General features: G+C 35.5%; 6 non-coding genes and 1 pseudogene across 6 annotated transcripts; all 7 read right to left on the bottom strand.

Moving 5' to 3' along the window:
- Positions 1 to 685: 685 nt before the first annotated feature.
- On the bottom strand, positions 686 to 845 carry LOC149001722 (U1 spliceosomal RNA). The gene has a single exon (XR_016170595.1). It is a non-coding gene; the product is annotated as a U1 spliceosomal RNA (small nuclear RNA).
- A 1,356-nt stretch (positions 846 to 2,201) lies between these two features.
- On the bottom strand, positions 2,202 to 2,397 carry LOC149001721 (U2 spliceosomal RNA). The gene has a single exon (XR_016170486.1). It is a non-coding gene; the product is annotated as a U2 spliceosomal RNA (small nuclear RNA).
- A 4,535-nt stretch (positions 2,398 to 6,932) lies between these two features.
- LOC149001720 (U1 spliceosomal RNA) lies at positions 6,933 to 7,092 on the bottom strand. The gene has a single exon (XR_016170512.1). It is a non-coding gene; the product is annotated as a U1 spliceosomal RNA (small nuclear RNA).
- A 1,014-nt stretch (positions 7,093 to 8,106) lies between these two features.
- On the bottom strand, positions 8,107 to 8,266 carry LOC149001719 (U1 spliceosomal RNA). The gene has a single exon (XR_016170597.1). It is a non-coding gene; the product is annotated as a U1 spliceosomal RNA (small nuclear RNA).
- A 1,240-nt stretch (positions 8,267 to 9,506) lies between these two features.
- LOC149001718 (U2 spliceosomal RNA) lies at positions 9,507 to 9,702 on the bottom strand. Its single transcript, XR_016170487.1, has one exon. It is a non-coding gene; the product is annotated as a U2 spliceosomal RNA (small nuclear RNA).
- A 3,696-nt stretch (positions 9,703 to 13,398) lies between these two features.
- Positions 13,399 to 13,557, bottom strand: LOC149001717 (U1 spliceosomal RNA). Its single transcript, XR_016170590.1, has one exon. It is a non-coding gene; the product is annotated as a U1 spliceosomal RNA (small nuclear RNA).
- A 5,436-nt stretch (positions 13,558 to 18,993) lies between these two features.
- LOC149001716 (U1 spliceosomal RNA) lies at positions 18,994 to 19,139 on the bottom strand (annotated as a pseudogene).
- Between the last annotated feature and the right edge of the window lie 2,292 nt (positions 19,140 to 21,431).

Raw genomic sequence — 21,431 nt, 5'->3', positions numbered from 1 at the left:
TCTTCTTGTGGACACTCCTAAATTGATCTAAATATGAAACCCTTTAGAAGTCATCCGATTCATCCTTCATTTTAATCTTCTTTTCCATTCAGTTCAATTCAATTCAACAGAAATAAGTGGATATAGAGATAAAAGGATACCCAAACTGGGATCGTGGGATCATCTTCAAAATCAGCTAGAGGAGGGGGGGGGGGGACAAAGACCGGCATTTTACAGGCTTAGATATTGCAAAGCTTATGATGAACTAAGGAACTGGGTAAACTGTGTTGGCACAAAGAAGGATCAACCATAGTTGGTTTAAAGGACTAAACCTATTATATAGATGTGGGTTGTGGAGATCAACTGCAACCACAACTCCAGCACTCTTATATCATTTTCTTTACCATGACAAGAGATGGTTTTCACTTTTCAGGGTCATTGACGTCATTTTTGAAGGGCATTAAAGCTTGTCTATCATAATGCAGATCGACAATAGATTTCACCATTAAAAGCAAGCAAACTTCAAATTTGGTAGCAAACAGAGAATCAATTGGACCAAACAACAGAATCCATCTGTTCTTTTGTACGGATTCCTGCATGCATGAGATTAGATTCTGAATCACTTATAAACTATCACTAAAATATTGTAAAAGAAATTGGTAGGGTCACTAATAAACTATCACTAAAATATTGTAAAAGAAATTGATAGGGGCCGCGCGAACGCGTACCCCCTCTTCCACAAATTATGATGTACACTCTCCCACTTGGGGAGATGTTAGGCGGGCACCCCTCCCAAGTGCAATGGAGGTCACCAACCTAGGCCATGACCCTTCTTGATCAGCCATTGACCCCGTCCAGGTAAGTATGTCTTTCTGTTTTTCTTTTCCATATTTATATTCTAGTATCCTTTCTCTTTTCTAATACTTGGTCGATGTGGGATTAAAAGAGATGTGCTCGTCTTAAAGTCTCTTTCCGCCTACCTAGCCTCAAATCCTTGACCCTTATTTTATTCAAAAACATAATAAATAAATAAATAATAGAGATACTCAAAATAAATAATGAAAAGAATAGACACCCAACAAGTATATCAAATTGGCAATCGCTTTCTTTTCCTCTAGTATGATAAATTTATTAAAGGAAATGATAAAAATATCTTTAGTAGTACTTTTATGTCTATACTAAAAATCATGATTATGTGTCTCCGTATATTGTATATTATAACTTTAAAAGACTAATATATCTGATATCTTTTTTCTTTTTTAATGAATAATGAGATTTAGCATAGACAACCCCCTCCCCACCCCAAAAAAATAAATAAGGACACAGTTTGTTTTTTTTTTTTTTTTTGCTAGATAACAACTCGAGGTTTTTCTTAAGTAAGTTTTTCTTTTTGGTAATGAATTATTTAATCATCCAAAAAAAATAAAAGTTTCAACAAGTGAGATTTATTAGAAAGTTTTAATTGTTCTATGTATTTTTTTAATTTTAAAATTTAGAAAACAAACTCCATTCAACAAAAAAAAGAATCAACCTCGATTCACGGATCTACTTCCTCTATAATTCTCTGCCTTGCAATTCCTTGTAATTTTTATCTAGGATTGTGACACGTGGCATTTAATTATCCAGTGGTCACAATTAAAACTAAACTAAGCACTCAATCTAATGAATCCCTAAAATTTCTTCTAATTTTGTCTCACCTCTTTCCTTAAGACTTAATTTTAAGAATGTATTAGTTTTGGTTCTTAATTGGGTTCTAATTGTGACCATTGGATAATTAATTGTCATGTGTCACAATTCTAAATATGAATTATAGAGAATTGCAAGGGCTAAGAATTGTAGAGGATGTGAATCCTGAGATGTATGAGTGTGAGAACACTGAGACCTGGGGTATCCATAATTGATCGCAAGAAGACTAGTAGTCAAAGAAAAAGAAGATGTTGAGACCAACAAGAAAGAGTGTGAAAAAGTAAAAGGCAAATCTGGCAAGGTGCCTGTGACTAATGGACATGTCCTTCATCAAATTAAATGTTCCATTTCTAATCTAAATGAATAAATATCCCTTCTCCCCACCTGTATACATTAATTTTGTTTTCATCTTGTTTCATCCCATGTAATGGAACCAATGCATCTAAAAGATCAAAACCGTCTGATATGAATCTTTAGCTGTAATAACCTGAAGGAAATGACTTGACAAAGATGAAAAAATTTAGAATTGGCATTGGTAGGGGTGCGCCAGGCCTATGCAGTAGTGCAACGCATGGGCGACTCGCGAAGACCCCAGTAGCAAGCTACTGTAGTGGGTCCTCCCCCAAGAAAAATTAATTTAATATCATGTGGATCGATGATCCACGTATCAGATATTAAACTGATAAGAACAGATACTACACTTGATCTTAGCCAAAAGGCCGAGAAAGGTATGCTTTGAAATGGGTTTCGGCTTCGCTTTTGTAGAGATTCCACCTTGTACCTATCCTCTCTCAAACCGATGTGGGACTATAGAGCATTCCCTTCCCTTGCTCCTGAGTCTATTATTTACTTACATGGGCTGAGATTGAAAGTGCGTTTGTATATACCAAGAAGCAAAAGCCCAACTTGCTATAACCCATAAATATGATTGATTGGGCTTAGCAAGAGAGGATTTTTATTTCTCCTACTTCAACTCATTCAGTGGGTGAAGCGGAAAGAAGAGATGGAACAGGAAGAAGGTGAAATTTGGAATTGAAAGGAAGAGATGGACTGGTAAGATAAGCGAACCGGCCTATGCCATGGCTTCCGCTTTTTCTACACGTCTAGTTTCATTTTTTCTGGTGCCACTGGTGCTGCCTGGTTATTTGGAGTTTTATATTTTTCTGTTTGCCTTTTGGATGAACTGAAATGTTTAAAATTTCTCAAATTAGGTTTTGGACTTCATGGTCAATTGGGAGGTAAATTAGTAAACTTTAAACCTTTAAAATATAAAAATAAAAAATAATATTTACAAGTAAATCTTCTCCATTTGATTCTTAACCGTTCGATACATGGCGTGATCAATCCATTGGCAGCAATCAACAACTGCTACAAATAAAAATCAGCCAAAAGAACCAATGGTTGTCATTTTTGAAAATGATGCTTTCTGAAACCCTCAAAAAACACCCAGAAATCTCTTAGGAAGGCTTCATTACTGCAAGTGAACTGATTCGTAGAACGGCTGGAATTGGATCAATCAAGCCCAATCCCATCTCACCATATAAAAATTGTGGTTTTACAATTTTGGCTTTAGAAGTTGTCGATTCACATTTTCATGTTCATAATGAACATTGAATTTTCCTCCTCCTCTTTCTTTCTCTCTCTCCCTGTTGTTGTTCTGTTAAGCAGTGAACATAACCTGATATACCTTAAGTAACCTTTCTGAAGTGTAACCTTAAAGGTTAAGCTGACTGATCTTGGGGTGAAGACACTGTAGAACCCGTATTGCACAAATCGGGGTGTCTAAATACCTTAAAGAAAGTATCTCTGATATGTTTCAGCTCAAAAGAAGTATTGTGAGAACAAGCGTTCAAGTGTATTTGCAGATTCCTCAACAACGTTTTAACAATTGTAGTTCATAAATAATCTGACTGTTTATGAGAAGCCTTTAATTTTCTGTTCTAATTTCATGAAAATTGAAATTGGATTTATTAGTAGATATATCATTTGTTGGAAAGGCAAAGCTTGTAATGCCACTTACTCCATATTTCTAGCAGTCATTTTCAAAGATATTCAATGGACCAAAAGCTTTCCTTTATAATGGTTATGTCCAGCTATTTTGCAACCCTTTTCTTCTTACTTGCTCCTGCAGTTTATTAGTCTAGTTTTCCTAGGTTTCTATTAGTAAGTTCCATGAAGAATTTCCAAAAATTTTATATATAGTCTTAATTATAGATTTGAATCTCTTACATTTAATAATGTTAGCAATACCTAGATAATTGTATAGGAGTCTTCTTTGATTGAACCTGTTCTGTCTTGAATTGAAGGGCCTTAGGTACTCTTCAACTGAACTCACACAATAAAATAGAAATTCTAGTATCTCTTGACATTCTTGAACATCAGAGACATATTGGGGAGGAGGGGGAGGGGGGGGGGGGAGAAGAGCAAGACATAAAATGCCGAGGCAAGAGACAGACATAGGTCTAAAATTGCTGCTTCTCAACAAGAATCCACCGAATGAAATGGATAAATTCTAGTGTTTCTTGACATTTCTGAATAGCAAATAAATATTGGACAAGAAAAGAAAAGAAGAATAACAGAGACATTGTTGAATAGCAGATAAATATTAGGTAAACCACTATATATGGAAGCAAGTAATATTAACTTCAATTATCATTGTGCCATACGAGTACCAATGATAAAATACATGTAAAAAATCTCACACTGGCACAAACAATAATAATCACAAGATCTTCAAAACAGGTAACTCAAAGCAAAGCAAACCCATCCATTTATCACCTTTCTTTGTAATGTTAAATTGGAAGTTTGGTATCTTTGTAATGTTAAATTGGAAGTTTGGTAGAGCCAGTGGCCCAGCACAGAAGCACCAAATCTAAACCTCACAGCATTCCTAATGGAAAATGGATTCTGCCATCACCGGTTCTGGTCAAGACAACCAATTCAACAAACAATTGAGATACAAATATAATGTAAGAGGAACCAAATCTGTTGAGTCGATATCCTGATGATTGGAAGTCCAAAAAGAAAAAAAAAATAATGAGAACAAGAACAAGAAACAATAGAACCTACAAAATCCACCCGATTCTAGCTCTTGGTTTATGTTGCTTTCCAAAGGTAGTGCTATTGTTGCTTGAGAATGTATTGAAAAATCAATGGTTTCCATTGATTAGAAAGAGATGAAGAAATGGGTTCTCAAATAAGAGGGAACATCAATTAAGAAAAGCAAGAGATGAAGAGACACCATGGAAGAACAGTACTGAAAGGGAAGAAGATGGAGTTGAAAAGGAGGGAAACGATGCGAGAAAATTCCTCTGCAACCATATTTAGAACCGAGTCCAAAAAACGGGTTGATTTTTTTGTTACAATGGGTCATAAAGAGGTCACTTTCACTTAAAACTCTGCCTTCTAATCTGAGAGTTTTATTAAGAACATGCCATGTGTCAAATTGTGGTGTTGCTCTGTTATGCACGACAGATATTTTTCCCCCTGGAATTGGACCAGTCAAGCCACAAAAATACAAGTGCAACTCAAGAACTTGATTTCTGTGAGGACTTCAGGATCGAAGGAAAATATAAAGAAATTTCAAGGTACTACAAGCTAGAGAGGTTTCCGAGGTTGTGAGGAACAAAACCACTATAACTTTTACAGGTTTGGATGAACCAAGAAAATCTGTCCATTTTTCAGAATTCCTATATGCATGAGATGAGATTCAAAATCATTTCAGGAGTTTTTGTTTGCAGCAGCCGTTGTAGCATGCAGCCAATGATATAGAATATGCCACGTATTGAAAATCAAATCAAAAGGTTCATAATCAAGTGGCGCAGGATTAGTTTTAAATATCATTTTGTATTTTTAGAATTTGAGGGCTTAATAGTTTACTAATTATAAAATGAAACCCCTCCATTTACTTGATTCAAACCCCTACTTCATTTTGCCCTAGCTTGGAGATTAGCATTTTTAGAGTTCAATTCTTCAAAATTGACGTTTCTCCTTTACCCTAGTTGAGGTAAGACCTTGACGATTCTATTTGTCGAAGAGAATATTATGAGTTCATAATTGTTTGAAAGATGAAAACAACAGTTTAAAGCAAATGATTAGCTAAGTTGGTGAAAATCCTCCTTGTGTACTGTGAACAATGAAACTTTATAGCCTCTACTTCTTTCTAAACTTTTATACCAAAAAAAAAAAAAAAACTTCTTTCTAAACTTTAACTTTAAAAGAACTTCAAATTTAGGGTTTTTCTACATTCTTTGCCCTTTGAGAGATCTTGACAAATTTTTTTGAGCTCTTTGCTTAAAACCCAAATAACTACTTGTTCAGTTGCATTCAGATTCTCATATTGATCTTATTTTATTATCTAAAACCCTAGTTGTTCTATGCAGGTCCACACAATTTTTCAGATCATCTCATTTTGATTTAGGGCATTTTACGCTCTCCTTGGATCTCTGTAGTTCTCTATTTCACTGAGTTTCAGAAAAAAATTATCAAAAGGACCTTCAATTTTGGGGAGACTGATTTTCTGTAGGAGTAGCTTCAACTTTGATGAGCTAAGCGGTAAGCTCCCTCTCTCCTCTTACTTAAAGGTAGGCCTGTAAACGGACCGGATTCGGCTCGGGTACACCAGTATTCGAATCCGAATCCGATTAGCAAATCCGCTATCCGAATCCGAATCCGGCAAAAATTTAGAGAAGGCATCCGAATCCGAATCCGAAACTTTATCGGATATCTGATAATAATCCGATCCGATAAAATATCCGATTATTGATTGATAATTGTCACTTTTTTACATTTTTTATTATAAAATTTCTAATTTCTTATTACCGAATACCGCTATCCGAATCTTACCGGTATCCGAATCCGATTATCATATATTTTTAAAGAAAAAATGTTAAATACTTTACTCTATCCGGATAAAAATTTATCCGGATATTATCCGATCCGATAAGCAACTATCCGAATCCGAATCCGGTTGCTTAGCGGACGGATACGGAAATTTTTCGGTAAGAAAATTTTCGGATACGGATACCCTTAAACGAATACGAATGCGGAGGCGGATTATTGGCTATCCATATACAGGTCTACGTAAAGGGTTGAATGCTTAAAAATGAAGATCCACAAAATTAGGTCTTAAATGGAATTTTAAGACTCTCAAATGCAAAAATAAATAAATATATAAATAAATAAATCATATTTACTACATGCAAATATTGCAAATAAAAATCATCAAGATAAAATCAAGCATTTGTAAAATTTAATTAGAAATTGGGTAGGGGCCGCGCGAACGCGTACCCCCGCTGCCACAAATTATGACGTACACTCTCCCACTTGGGGAGATGTTAGGCGGGCACCCCTCCCAAGTGCAATGGAGGTCACCAACCTAGGCCATGACCCTTCTTGATCAGCCATTGACCCCGTCCAGGTAAGTATGTTTATTTGTTTTTCTTTCCCGTATTTATATTATCATCTCTTTTCTCTTTTGTAATACTTAACTGATGTGGGACTAAAAGATTTTAAAGCAAATTATATATTTACCCCTGAGTTATTGTTTATATCTTTTATGTTTTGTTTTTTTAAATAAAAAAATCTTCTATCAAATTTATATATTATACCCACTCCTTTGAATAATGGGATAAAGTGACACCTTGAAATTGTTTTTTTTTTTTGGGTAGAACACCTTGAAATTGTTAGGACTATAAAGAACAAAGTGGCTTAGGAGAGCAAGAAGAAGGGCATTACATGCCATCGGCAATATACCCTTGACTCCATCTCAGTATGTTCTCAACTAAGAGGACAGTGGCCTCTTTGCCTCCCATCTACTTTAGTAGAAGTGGTGGACTAGTGGTTTTGGAAATTCAAAAGTTTTTGAAAAACAAATTCTTCTTGTCGAAACTCCTAAATTATCTAAATACAAACCCTTTAGAAGTCATCCGATTCATCCTTCATTTTAATTTTCTTGTCCATTTAGTTCAATTCAATTCAACTGAAATAATTGGATATAGAGATAAAAACTGGGATCGTGGGATCATCTTCAAAATCAGCTAGGAAAAAAAAAAAAAACTAAGACCGGCATTTTACAGGCTTAGGTATTGCCAAGCTATGATGAACCAAGGAGGTCAAGTTTGTTGGCACAAAGAAGGATCAAAGAAGGCCCTAGTTTTTTTTTTTTTTAAATTGATGGTTCATCGGACTAGCCACGATTATATCTTCAGGGTAGTTTTGATCAACTGCAACCACAACTCCAGCCATTAAAGCTTGTCTATCATGATACAGCCAATTGATTTCACCATTACAAGCAAGTAAACTTCACATTTGGAAACAAATAGAGAATCAATAGGACAAAACAACAGAATCAATCTGTTCTTTTGTATGGATTCCTGTATGCATGAGATTAGATTCGGAATCACTTATAAACTATCACTAAAATATTGTAAAAGAAATTGATAGGGGCCGCGCGAACGCGTACCCCCTCTGTCACAAATTATGACGTACACTCTCCCACTTGGGGAGATGTTAGGCGGGCACCCCTCCCAAGTGCAATGGAAGTCACCAACCAAGGCCATGACCCTTCTTGATCAGCCATTGACCCCGTCCAGGTAAGTATGTCTTTTTGTTTTTCTTTTCCATATTTATATTCTACTCTTCTTTCTCTTTTCTAATACTTGGTCGATGTGGGATTAAAAGAGATGTGCTCGTCTTAGAGTCTCTTCCCGCCTACCTAGCCTCAAATCCTTGACCCTTCATTCAAAATAAATAATGAAAAGCTCAGACACCACAAGTATATCAAATTTGCAATCGCTTTCTTTTCCTTTTAGTATGATAAATTTATTAAAGAAAAAGATAAAAATATCCTTAGTACTTTTATATCTATACTAAAAAGTATGATTAGGTCTCTTGTATGTTATAACTTTAAAAGACTAATATATCCGATATCTTTTTTCTTCTTTAATGAATAATGAGATTTAGCCTTAGACAACCCCCTCCCCACCCCAAAAAAAATAAATTGGGACAATGAGTTTTTTTTTTTTTTTTTGGCCGAGTAACAATGAGAGGTTTTTCTTAAGTGAATTTTTCTCTTTGCTAATGAATTATTTAATCATCCAAAAAAATAAAAGTTTTAACAAGTTAGATTTACTAAAAAGTTTTTAATTGTTCGGTGTATTTTTTATTTTAAAATTTGGAAATCAAACTCCATTCAACAAAAAAGGAATCAACCTCGATTCACGGATCTAAATCCTCTACAATTCTTTGCCTATGCAATTTCTTGTAATTTTTATCTAGGATTGTGACACATGGCATTTAATTATCCAGTGGTCACAATTAAAACTCAACTAAGTACTCAATCTAATGAATCTCTAAAATTTCTTCTAATTTTGTCTCACCTCTTTCCTTAAGGCTTGGTTTTAGCAAGAAGGTTTCACGAGGCTTAATTGCCATGTGTTACAATCCTAAATATGAATTATAGAGAATTGCGGGGGTTAAGAATTGTAGAGGATGTGAATCCGTTAGTCACCACCAATCATAAGGATACTTGAGAGAGATGTGATGGAATGAAACTCCGTCTTCAGTGTGAGAACTGGGGAGAACTGGGGTATCCGTAATTGATCACAGATTTGGCAGTAGATGTGTGACTACTGTCCTTCATCAAAATAAATGTTTCATTTCTAAATGAATAAATATCCCTTCTCCACCTGTATAAATTAATTTTGTTTTCATCTTGTATCATCCCATGTAATGGAACCAATGCATCTAAAAGATCAAAACCGTCTTATATGGCATCTTTAGATGTAATAACCCGAAGGAAATGACTTGAAAAGGAAAAAAAAAGTTAGAATTTGCATTGGTAGGGGTGCGCCAGGCCCGTGCAGTAGTGCAACACATGGGCAACGCGCAAAGACCCCAGTAGCAAGCTACTGTAGTGGGTCCTCCCCCAAGAAAAATTAATTTAATATCATGTGGATCGATGATCCACGTATCAGATATTAAACTGATAAGAACAGATACTACACTTGATCTTAGCCAAAAGGCCGAGAAAGGTATGCTTTGAAATGGGTTTCGGCTTCACTTTTGTAGAGAGATTCCACCTTGTACCTATCCTCTCTCAAACCGATGTGGGACTATAGAGCTTTCTCTTTCTTTGCTCCTGAGTCTATTATTTACTTACATGGGCTGAGATTGAGTGTGCGTTCGTATATACCAAGAAGCAAAAGCCCAACTTGCTATAACCCATAAATATGATTGATTGGGCTTAGCATGAGAGGATTTTTATTTACAGTGGTTGCTCAAAATAAAATCTAACAGTTAAGAATCAAAATGGCAATGGATTATTTGTAAATACTATTTTTAGTTTTACTTTTTAAGGGTTTAAAGCTTACTAATTACAACCCCTCATTTACCCAACTCCCAAATACTTATTTTATTTTGCCCGACTCTCTCTTTCCACCGATACTCCTCCCTCTGTAACTCATCTCCACTTTATCTCCTCCCACTACAAGTCATCGTCTCCCACTTCAACTCATTCAATGGGTGAAGGGGAAAAAAGAGATGGAACAGGAAGAAGGAGAAATTTGTAACTGAAAGGAAGAGATGGACTGGTGAGACAAGCGAACCGGCCTATGCCATGGCTTCCGCTTTTTCTACACTTCTAGTTTCATTTTTCTGGTGCCACTGGTGCTGCTTGTTTTGGTTATTTGGAGTTTTATATTTCTATCTTTGCCTTTTCAATAGACTGAGATGTTTAAAATTTCTCAAATTAGGTTTTGGACTTCTAATTGGTGAAGTACCGTGAATGCTTGAGGTCAATTGGGGTAAATTACTAAACTTTAAATCCTTAAAATATAAAAGTAAAAAATAATATTTACAAGTAAATCTTCTCCATTTGATTGTTAACCGTTCGATACATGGTGCGATCAACCCGTTGGCAGCAATCAACAACAACTGCAACAAATAAAAATTCACTAAAAGAACCCATGGTTGTCATTTTTGAAAAGGATGCTTCTTGAAACGCAAAAAAAAAAAAAAAAAAAAACACTAAGAAAGCTCTTAGGAAGGTTTCATTACTGCAAGTGAACGGTTAGGTTTTTTATAAAATTTATATTAAGTTTCAAAATTAATTTTTGCTTTTCTTTTATTTAATTATTTTGTTAGTGTGTGGGACCTATAAGGTAAGGGTGGTAATGAGGCATCATGAGTAAGGAGGCCCTTCATGACCTTGGTTATGAGGCTCTTCATGACATTGGTCATGTGTCTTAAAGGTCTTAATCATGGTGATGAGGTGGGCTTACTTGAATGATGGAATTTACTCAAATTCTAACTCTTGACATTCATTTCTCATTTCAACTTCATGACCATTCATGGTCATTACCATGAGTGGGTTTAAGGTCTTTGAAAGGATTCAATCCAATTCATTCCAAAGAAGTGAATATGAGAGTTACTTCTCCAAGTAGTGGGGAGGTTAGGTCAAGATGGTTTATTGTCATTAGTGGAGGAGGGACAAGTTATTGATTCTCCAATTCATTGCCTTAAGAATCCTAAAGGGTGTAAGGTGAGGTTTGGGTCTATATAAACCCAACATTTTCTTGCATTTGGTGTGCAATTGAGACATTCCTCACTCTCACATTATTTGTGTTACAAAGTTAATTTCTTTATTTGAATTTGTCTAAGTGTTGTACTCTAGCTTTTGGCTCCTTGAAGGATTAAAAGAACTACCTCATCTTCTAGTTGGAGGTTGCTTTATCTTGGAGGTGGTGGTGCAAAGGACCCTTGGTAGTAGGGTGCATCAATTACCTTAAAAATAGCACTCAAGGTGTGACTCAACCTCATTGATTGGAGGTTCGTTCGGTTTCAACTTCAAGCTCTCTGGATTGGCTAAAGATCTTCATCTCTCAATTGTATTGCAAATTCATTTTTTGTGTGTTTGAAGAATTTGTAATACAATTACCTCCAACATGAACTGATTCACGAATGGGTTGGATTTGGATCAGTCAAGCCCAATCCCATGGAAACTTATTCAGTATAGAAACCCAATCCCATCTCACCATATAAGGGTCCAAGCCATTCATAGCAAGGTTATCTTAGAGACTTGAGACCAGCCACCCACTGTAGAATATCAGTTAGCCATCAAGTAGGAATATTTGAAGAAATATCAAGGTACTGCAAGCTAGAGAGGCTTTCGAGGTTGTAAGGAACAAAACCACTATATTACCTTTCATAGGTTTGATGAGCCAAGAAAATCCATCCATTTGTTAGAATTCCAGAAAAAATCAGCCTGGATCTCTTGCTGGTAGGGGCGGAGCCAAGATTAAACATTAGGGGGCCTAAATAATAAGTCCGGATCACCTCCCCCTTGGGCGAGCATTAATGCCACCACACGTATTGTGTGGGCTTCTTCTGTATCATTTTAATAGCCGACTCATAATCAAATCATATCTAGACTTTGTTGTGCCCCCATGTCTCGAGCTTTTAGCAGGCCAACAACAATTGCCTTAAGCTCAGCATGAAAGATGTTAAGGCTAGGCATACCACCAGCTATGGCAAAGATCGGTTTGCTAGTGTTGTCACGTCCAAGTGTCCCATAGCCTCCATGACGACCAATTTGAGAACCATCACAATTAACTGTAATCCAACCATCTGGTGACCGTATCCAGCGGAACAATTTATCTGTGTTGAAAATGAATCAAGCTTGGATTTGCCAACGTTGAAAAAATTCCCTTGTTCTCGCATTATTTGGCACCTGGTCGGATGTTGAGGAGAAGTGGCGTCGTGTGTCCGTAACAATTTGACCTAGTACCACTGTTGGACTCCGGTGTGGAGAGTTAATTCTTAAGTTTCTTTCTTATCAGATCCTATACATTGTGCATACAAAGCTAAAGCAACGTATTCGATTCATTAGAGTTTGACCAATGAAGTGATCCGCCACCCATGCAAGCACCTCCTTCCATGATCCAGTGGTAATATGTCTAAACCCGTTGAGCTTCAGGTAGCTTTTTTTAATTTTCCTTAATTACATAAGTCGTTTTGAAAAAGTGAGGAAAGAAGAGACAAAAAATAAAAAATAAAAGAGGAACTTAAAAAGAATAAATAAGAATAGAAATATAAGAAAATAAATAGTGAGAAATTTATGGATATATAGTGAGTTTCTAATTAGGATTTCATTTTTTATTCCTTAAAAGTTGGGGTTTAATGGTAACCGTTGGATAATGATTAAGAATGACATATATACACATCATCTTTATCTTAAAATTTCATTTTTAATATTAGGGCCCAAATAGTGGTATTTCACACGTAGAGTGACAAAAAATAAAGTGTGGAATGTTTTGGAAGGTCCAAAACCAAAAAGACTGGAATTTGCTAACAACATAATAGAGACAATCAATCAATATAATATTGATTTGAAATTTGATTCAAATTTGATTCAAATGCAACATAGCACATATGGATACATAAGAATTATATTCAATTGATTTTCCAAAATCTAATTCAAATCCGATATAGCACCTAGCCACCTATGGATACATTTTTATCCAACTGATTTCTTTTTAATGAATAGATCCACAACTTCATATATAGAATTGAAATGGATCAAATAGGAAGTGATACTCTAAATCATAGAACTATATAACAATGAAATATACAAACAATCAACATTTTTGGAAAAAAAAAAGTCAAAAAAAATTAATTCTCTTATTTCAAAATTCCAAATCAACCATTTGTAAAAATAAATTTATTAGAAATTGGTAGGGGCCGCGCGAACGCGTACCCCGCTGCCACAAATTATGACGTACACTCTCCCACTTGGGGAGATGTTAGGCGGGCACCCCTCCCAAGTGCAATGGAGGTCACCAACCTAGGCCATGACCCTTCTTGATCAGCCATTGACCCCGTCCAGGTAAGTATGTTTTTCTGTTTTTCTTTCACTTATTCATATTCTCGTCTCCTTTCTCTTTTCTAATACTTGGCCGATGTGGGATTAAAAGAAATGTGTTCAACTTAGAATCTCTCTCCGCCTACTTGGCCTCAAACCTTTAACCATTCTTTCACTCAAATTAATTAGTTAAAACACTCAAAATAAATAATGAAAAGCATCACAAGTATATCAAATTAGCAATCGTTTTCTTTTATATTGATTGAAATATGACAAAACAAAAAGTACAAAATACAAAAGACAACACCACCATTGCAAAAGCTTTCAAGCATCTTGTACCCCATGATTGGTATAAATCTATTCCCACCTATACTCATGTGGGTAGAGAATCTAAACTTGAAGTTTGCAATTAAACATTAAAATGAAAAATATTCCTTGAGATTGCACATGTATAAATGATCCAATCATGTGAATTGAAAATTTTCCAATTTATATAAATAAAAGATGTAAACTTAAAGATATCATAAGTTATCAATATGAAGGTTGAAGTCAATGCCAGTCTAGGGCGAAGTAGTTATAACGGTTATGCCTAGTTGTGTATTTGAACTTTGCATTTTCTTATTTCCAAGACCTTGGAAGCTATTGAGTGGCTGTAGATAATTTTACCATGATAGTCCTGATGGAAAGTCTCTAATAGTTTTTGTGCAAAGAGTTCTGTGGATAATGGAGTAGATTCTGCAACAGATTCACTTCACAAACTTGACTGACCCATAGGTGGAAAGAGCGATGCTCATCTGCACCGTTATTAATGCGATAAGCTCTTCTTTGTTTGTAAGAGTTGGGTATGATTATAAGTATTGAGAACTTTTTGACGAGACTTTATTCGAATGATATGAACATTCCAACCACAATCTTTGAACCGGAATAAGTCACTTGAACCAGAGCCAGGGTTCAAGCTTGGGCTAGGGTGGTTCATAGATGCTTCTCGAATAAGGGACTTCTTGAGGACCTTTCCCTCAGAGAAGTTGCGTAATGAATATCATGTTAGTGACACACAGCTACCCTCATGAGACTTCTTGGTAAAAGCGGCAAGAGTGTGGAATTCGATATAATCTTTGTTCAGTATTCAATTTAGCATTTAATGCACTAAGGATTCTTGATTTCTCGCTGCGGATAATGAAGCTTCTGACTCACTCTAAGCTCTCTTTGAGCCTTGAACTGACACCTCATTTGTCCTCATGATTGTGGGTTGTTACCACATGAGTATCAGTTTGACGTTGACCTTTGAATTGTCAACAAAATCTTCCGACGGCAGGATTATCAAGTGATTTAGCTTATTGCTCAAGCTTCTTCTAGAAGTCATCTCCAACCTCCATCTAATCAAATACACATTTAAGGCCAGTGAGACGTTTACTATCTCCTGAAGTATGGACCAGCTACATAACACATCACCATGCCTGAACAATGGTAAGACATGGATACTCCAGTCATTACTCTTCTACAATTACTCTTGAAGAATATTCTCTCCTACATCTTCTTGAGCATTTATTTCTCCAGAGAAGTCTCTGGTTTTCTTTCCTGAACTGACTTAATCATTGGAAGTGGCTTCCCATCCCCAGAGGTGGCCCACTCTCACCATGTTTTGGTCTCAAAAACCAGGTCCAGATCATGAATGAACCAAGAAGCTAAGATTACATTTTTTTACCCCCAACAATGAACATTGGTAAGAATGTTGTAATCACGAACTTGATGGAGCTGAAATATACCAGAAGGAATTTCTTTAGAGCAAATTGCACTAGCATCCCAAAATAGAGGCCTTGAAGCATTGAACTCCATTTTATGTTTAAAAAGTATAGAGACCCAAAAATTGGATTTTTATTGGATATATTTGTCAAATTTGTCCCTGAAAACCTTCGAGACATTGTTTTTGAAAATCACTGTTTATTTTCAGACAATGTTTGGAACTATTGGTTGGAGGAAATGACGATTATACTTTTAAATGTATTATTCTACATCTAATCTTATTCTTATAGTTTAAAGTGACGAATTAAGGAAGAAGAATGAATTCATGGAGGAAGAAAGAAGATGAAATTGAAATTTAAGATTCTATATATTTTTCTAAAGAAAATAATACAAAATTATAAGAAATAGAGGGTAGTTTAAAAATTATGTAATTATCACTGTTACTTACAAAATTTACTAATAGGATGTACTATTATGTAAAATTTATGAGATTTCTCTGCCACTTGTACTGCACGAACCAGGGTCTGTTGGAGCTCCATGCATCCCTCCAGCTTCATGTCTTGATAGATTTCCTTGGAAAGATATTTGGAACTTGTCTCACTGTGTTACATCAAGGATCATCGTTGGTTCCCCAATGTAGAGCAGAGACTTGACATCCATGAACACAGACCAATCTGAGTATCTTTCATCCTTGCTACCTCCAGCTTATAAACAACTTTCTTCGGTACTCGATATTTTCACCTGAACAACTTCTAAGTGATTTGAATGTAGAATCATCTGGCTGTTTTGAGACTCGAACATTAGTTTGTACTCTATTAAGAGAATTCATGCATAAAAAAGCTCTCATACGTATAAAAACTATATTGAAAGTGTAGCTAAGGTACACCGTACACATAAGTTGCTTGGATGAATTTTACATTAGAAATAAAAGAAAGCATCATGCAAGGTTGTTTGATTGGTAAGACCAACACTTTTTAATGATGATGACATGGATTCAACTCTTACTAATGGCATACGCCCATGTAACCCCCACCCCCTCCCAAAAAAAAGAAAGGGTTTGTTATAAAATTAAAAAAAATATATATTAGAGACAGAAGAAAATTAAGACGAGATCAACCGAACTCTATCATTCTATCATTGAGTTAAGTGTATTACATATTTATAGTAGAAGTAACATCTTCTCTCGTAAGAAAATATCATAGTCTACAAATAAATACAATATATGATTATTATACATAATAAAATGCTCTTGATATGAAATGATAAATTGCCGCCCAAGATAGAAGGTGCATATAATTGAAATATTGACCGTCAATATTGTACGTTGAGATGACTGTGATTTTCAATTAATATGGGAATGTGGATTGCCAATACTGAAGTGGTTGAGGTCTCCAATTGATGTATTATTTCTTTGAGGGTGATGGATATCTATAATCAATATTATTTATAACAAGATTTTTGTTATCATGTTTTATCAGTAGTCCGCTTAAGTACAAGTGAAACTCTAGTCTACCCATTTAAGTGGAAAAAAGTTATTAGTTGCCCACTTTTAATAAAACAAATAGCAAATTGCACGGGCACCCCAAAATGGAGGCCTTAAAGCACTGACACCCCACTTTATGTTTAAAAATCACATAAACCTCAAAATTGGATTTTCATTGGATATATTTGTCAAATTTATCAATGAAAATCTTTCAGATACTGTTTATTATATGGATATTTTTGACAATAAACAATATTTTAATTATTTTCAGTGATAAATTTGACAAATATATCCATTGAAAATCCAATTTTGGGTCTCTGTACTTTTTAAACATAAAGTAGGGTGTCAGTGGGAAAAAATCGTCTGATGTGCACATCTCTCTGCTATGCACAGCAGTGCAGCTTCACAAAAGGACACGTGTAATATACCAAATTAATGATTCAGATTAAAACCCATTCAAAATGCAAGTTTAAATGGAACCCATCCTCTACCCATTAAAAACCCCGATTAAACTCTGACGTTTCCTCTCTCACCTCCTTCTTTCGTTCCGGCAGGAAGGAGTTGAATCGAGAGAGAGTGTATCATTTCTGTGAAGTACGGTTTCAGAGTTTTTCCATGCAGTCCCTCCTGTACATTGTAAGCTAAATGACTTCAACCTAATAAGCTATTTGAGTTTTAAAATCAGAAGTAACTCATAGAGGAAAAGGAGTGTATCATTTCAGAACTCAGAAACCAAAAAATCAAGAGCGTGGGTAAGGTGTCTTTTGATTCTTTTAGCATTAATTTGATCATCTTTATCGCCTTTCAGTAGGCAGTGATCCTTAATGTCATGGTCTGGTCCTCAACAGTGACACTGGCTGCCAACAACTCCACCTTGTGCTCCTCGAACACCATGAAAACTCTCTTCATTGTTGCAGTAGGCCTCTTTATCTTTGCACAAATGCCGAACAATGGATGATTCATTGTGGGTTTGCAGATTAATCGATTCTGCATCTGCCTTCGGTTCTGCGCAGGTCCTGCAAATCTCGCTCAAGCTTTTTATGTAAGAGATTATTTCGTCTACAATCCTCTCCTTCGTACCCTGTTTTTTCTGATTAAACACGAACCCATTCAGAAACTTATAACCCAGAATGAAAAGAAGAAGAAGAAAAAGAACCCATTATCTGTGCGTATTATCTCTTGGAGGTGCGGAAACATCAATCGAAGAGTTGAGAAATGATCAACCATTTTCTGTTTCCTTTGATTTTTCATTTGCAGATTAATCCATTCTGCATCTGCCTTCGGTTCCTGCAGGTCCTGCAAATCTCGCTCAAGCTTTTTATGTAAGATTATCTACAATCCTCTCCTTCGTACCCTGTTTTTTCTAATTAAACACAAACCCATTCAGAAACTTATAACCCATAATGAAAAGAAGAAGAAGAAAAAGAACCCATTTTCTGTTGCTGTTTGACAACAATGCTGAAGAGAAGAAAAACGAATAATAGAGATCAATTTCCTTTGACGGCGATGAAGGATACAGTTCAGGTTTCCATGACGGAGGAACGAAAGAAGGAGGTGAGAAAGGAAACGTCGGAGTTTAATCGCGTTTTCTAACGGGTAGAGGACGGGTTCCATTTAAACTTGCATTTTGAATAGAGTTTCAATCTGAATCATTAATTTGGTATATTACACGTGTCCTTTTGTGAAGCTGCACTGCTGTGCACAGCAGAGAGATGTGCACAGCAGACGATTTTTTTCCGGTGTCAGTGGCCTCCATTTTGAGGTGCTAGTGCAATTTGCTCTAAAACAAAAAATTACCCCTCATCCACTATTAACATTTTTTTCACAAAATAATAATAATAATAATAATAATAATATTTTTGTTAATTTGAAATTGAAACAACCATTTTGCCCATAAAGAAATATTATGACTAAATTATCTTTCTCATATCCAACCTTTAGGTAGGTAAACTTCCTACACCTTGTTGGAAATTGTTCACCACTACTAAAAACCACTACACCCCCTCCCCTTGCCGGCAAGGTGTCTGCATCTTCCTGGAAATCACCCAAACCAAAAACATTGTTTGGTACAGTGATGGAAGACATGGACGGTAAGAAAAATCGCAAGCTAGAGAGGCTTCTCGGCTTGGAGAAACTGAACCACTAAAACCTAAATGTTATAGGGTTAAATATTGCAAGAAAACTATATTCCTTCCTCTCCATTGAGACAGTATTAGTAAAACATAGTATATAAGAAATTGGTAGGGGGCCGCCCGCTACCACAAATTATGACGTACACTCTCCCACTTGGGGAGATGTTAGGCGGGCACCCCTCCCAAGTGCAATGGAGGTCACCAACCTAGACCATGACCCTTCTTGATCAGCCATTGACCCCGTCCAGGTAAGTATGTTTTTCTATTTTTCTTTCCCTTATTTATATTCTCCTCTCCTTTCTCTTTTCTAATACTTGGCCGATGTGGGATTAAATGAGACATGTTCATCTTAGAATTCGAATCTCTTTCCGCCTACTTAGCCTCAAACCCTTAATCCTTCTTTCACTCAAAAAAATAAATAAATTTTAGAAACACTCAAATAAATAATAGTGTTAAGTGACACCCTCAGATGGTTGGGAGTGTAATGCCCTCTATACGCTCTTCTAACCCATTTTGCTCAAGCCATTAGCAATATAACCTTGACTCCAAAACAGGATTCCTGGTGGTTTGTATCTTCCCATAACGGTTTGTTTTGGACAAAGAGGGCAGTGGTCTCTTTTGTCTCCATCTATTCTAGTACATAACGAAGCTTGTCAAGTAATGGCAGATTTGGTTTTGGAAATTCAAAAAGCCCTACCTACACACAAGGTCTTCTTCTGAAGCCCCTTAAACTGATCTAAGAACCTATGAAAGAGAACAAAAAAACAGAAAAGAAGAAACTAAAATTATTTGGAAGTCATCCGATTCGAGCATTCAACCTTCGTTTTAAACTTGTAACTAATTTTATTTTATTTTTATTTTAAATAAAAAACTTGTTATTCATTCGGTTCGATTCAATTCAACTGAAATCAGTGGAGATAGTGATATAGAGGACACTCAACCGAAATTAGATAATCTTCAAAATCAATTCTCTAAGGGCCTGTTTGGTTACATGAATCCAGAGATTTCAAGATTTGAAATATCTGGATTCATAAATACAAGATTTATACTCGTTTGGTTGTGAAAATCTTTAGATTCATGAAATCTAGAGATTCATCTTTCTACACTAAAAATGTGAATCTGTAGATTTATGGGTATGAGGTGAAATTTAGAGATTTCATACCTATTAAAAAAATGCTAAACATTTGCACATTCACAAAAGTCACAGATGAATCCTCAGATTTCATTCCACATATTCGGTTAATCAAACAATTAATTTTATAAATTATGACTTCATAGATTTGAAATTTCTAGATATTTGAAATCTTTAGACTCATGTAACCAAACAGACCCTAAGTTTGTGGGTTGTAAGAGAAGCCCCCAAAACATGGTATGACAATTTCTTGGGCGAGGGGGTGGGGTGGGGTGGAGAATTGTTTGTAATGGTTTGATAGTTTTCAATCTCAATGTGAATATCGGTATTGTAACACTAGTGTGTCAATGATGGTGCAACCAGGGTAGGAAAAATTGACAAAATATAGTCGAAACTTGGCGATATTTGCCAGTTCGACAACTAGCGGAAAAAGGGGCAAAACAAGATTTGTAGTATATGGTTGATTTTCGATATTTTTGGACGAATTTCTACTCAAATAATCAAAATTTCTTTGTTTTTCAATATTTTTTTTCTTCATGTTTCTTGCATTCTTGCTTTATTTTACTTGATCTTCAACATTAAAGTAGGGACACTATAAACTTTTCGAGCCTTGTTTGTAATGGTTTGATAGTTTTCAATCTCAATGTGAATATCGGTATTGTAACACTAGTGTGTCAATGAGGGTGCAACCGGGGTAGGAAAAATTGACAAAATATAGTCGAAACTTGGCGTATTTGCCGGTTCGACAACTAGCGGAAAAGGGCAAAACAAGATTTGTAGTATATGGTTGATTTTCGATATTTTTGGACGAATTTTTACTCAAATAATCAAAATTTCTTTGTTTTTCAATATATTTTTTTTCATGTTTCTTGCATTCTTGCTTTATTTTACTTGATCTTCAACATTAAAGTAGGGACACTATAAACTTTTCGAGCCTTTATTAGGATATGTTGTGGGTCTCTTAACTCCTACCAGATTAAAAGTTATGATTGTTTGAAAATTTACCGTAAAACAAGGTATGTCCTTATTAAGAATATCCATTTTGTTGATATTTTAGACCAAAATAATATTCTAAGTGTGATAATTGACATTAAATTAGACTACACACTAAATTTCAACAAAAAAATAACTTAAATACCCCCAAAAATGAAACCCTACTCAAACTAGCGCATATTGGGTGGAAGTATGAAATAGTTAAACCCTAATTTAAGAAAATCGTTAATTGATAGATGACCTAGCTATGATATTGAAAGAAGCTTTCCGGATACAAGACGCTCTTAATAAATAAATAAATAAATAATAAAATTCTAAGAAAATCGTTAATTGATGATGACCTAGCTATGATATTGAAAGAAGTTTTCCGGCATATAAGAAGCTATGATATTGAAAGAAGCTTTCCGGCATACAATAAGCTCT

This window comes from Hakea prostrata, chromosome 10 (genome assembly GCF_041222555.1).
Source record: "Hakea prostrata isolate BN-2017 chromosome 10, UWA_Hpros_2, whole genome shotgun sequence".
Taxonomy (NCBI): Eukaryota; Viridiplantae; Streptophyta; class Magnoliopsida; order Proteales; family Proteaceae; genus Hakea; species Hakea prostrata.
The sequence above is the reverse complement of the archived record's forward strand: the minus strand, read 5'-3'. Positions and strand labels throughout refer to the sequence as shown.